The sequence below is a fragment of the Etheostoma spectabile genome, chromosome 6 (genome assembly GCF_008692095.1).
Source record: "Etheostoma spectabile isolate EspeVRDwgs_2016 chromosome 6, UIUC_Espe_1.0, whole genome shotgun sequence".
Classification (NCBI taxonomy): Eukaryota; Metazoa; Chordata; class Actinopteri; order Perciformes; family Percidae; genus Etheostoma; species Etheostoma spectabile.
In genome coordinates this window covers 2459521-2461003 of record NC_045738.1, presented here as the reverse complement: position 1 = coordinate 2461003, position 1483 = coordinate 2459521, and the positions used below count along the sequence as shown (strand labels likewise).

General features: G+C 36.4%; 1 protein-coding gene across 1 annotated transcript in view; it reads right to left on the bottom strand.

The window, feature by feature from the left end:
* The window catches only part of si:cabz01093077.1 (C-C chemokine receptor type 2), a 37404-nt gene extending 36495 nt beyond the window's left edge, over window positions 1-909 (bottom strand). Inside the window, exon 1 of the mRNA XM_032517643.1 lies at window positions 832-909. The gene's annotated coding sequence lies outside the window, so the exon portion shown is untranslated. The remainder of the gene's footprint in view (window positions 1-831) is intronic.
* Window positions 910-1483: the final 574 nt, after the last annotated feature.

Below are 1483 nucleotides of genomic sequence, written 5' to 3'. Positions count from 1 at the left end.
CATTTGAATGTATGCCTGATCAACTGCCAATTTAGGGGACATCGCCTAACCCGAGTAGGCTAACCATTCCCTCGTTTTCTCTTTGCCACGTATTCGAAAAAAATACCTTCTCTTTTTCTTTACTTTGCCTTCAACAGTTGCTACTGCTGGCTTGGCAGCGGGCCTCCTCATACCAGGAATATGTTGCCACGTTTTTTAAAGCAGTGTCACGGACTAGTGCTGAAAACCACTCCAACCGCCACTGTGGCTGGTATACAAAGCAAAGTCTCCCTCTGGTTGCAATAACTGACTTTCCACACTGGGGCTCAATAAAGTTGTATCTTATCTTAAATGTAATTTAGTGTTTCTCCCAGACCATCAATCCATCAACAAATTAAATGTGAAAACAACACAAAACAAGAGAATCACCCAACAGTCTTATACTTCCTTTTAACAGTTAATTCAGTTTTTCTCATTAAAAAAACCTAATCCTGTTGTTCACTGTCCTTAGTGCTCTCTCCACTTAGACTAATGTCTAACAAACATCATAGATAAGTAACAGAGGGTTTAGAAGAAAAATGTCTTATTTCATTTATATTTGTCCTATAATTTACAGAGACTTAACCAAATGCCAGCATTTGGTGTGACGGCTTGAGAAACAACTTCCTTATGGAAGTCTAGAGTAGGTATTTATCATATTCATCAATGTGAAGAGAAAACCTTGATGTTTTTGAGGCGATTTGCTGATGTTACCGAATTTCTCACTTAAGATTGACTTAAATGTCTTCTGATTCCAATGTGAAGCCAAAATGGTTAAATCTTTTAAATTTAAAAAGTAAATGTACTACTCACAATTTCAACAATGAGGTCTATTGACTCCTGATATTTTCTTCTCTTCATGTGCTCCTTCACTAGAAATAGGGATAGATTCATTCATCATGATGACTGTATGTTGTACAGATAAAAGCTTCAAAGCAATAAAAGAAAAGAAAAAAAACATTCACTTGTGAATGTTAAGGAATTTAGAGATGTTACTGGACTTTCCTGACCTTTAAGTCCAACCTTTCACATAATCATCATTTAGTGAGTCATGTCTAAAAGGCTTCTGAAAACAAAGTTCAACTGCAAAGTTGAATCATAAGAACAAATTTCTAAATCTGAAAGAAAACCATGACAATAACAAGAATGTTTGTCTTTGCTATAGCTTGTGTTAACTTCCCATTTTTGATTTTCTCCCTCCGAAAGCAGTAATGTCAGAGATACTGTACAAGCAACATTATCAACAACCATCACCAGTATAAATGTAGCATTATAATGCATCTGTCTATGAATATTACAAACTTCCTCCTACTCTGACCATAATCAAATTCATGTCATCTCTTTTAAACCACATCTTAAGCCTATTTCTCTCACTATAAACTTTGGCACGCACTTTGACACCCATGCCGACCCTCACTTCCTGTTGCTGACGTTTGTACACACACACACACACACACACACACAC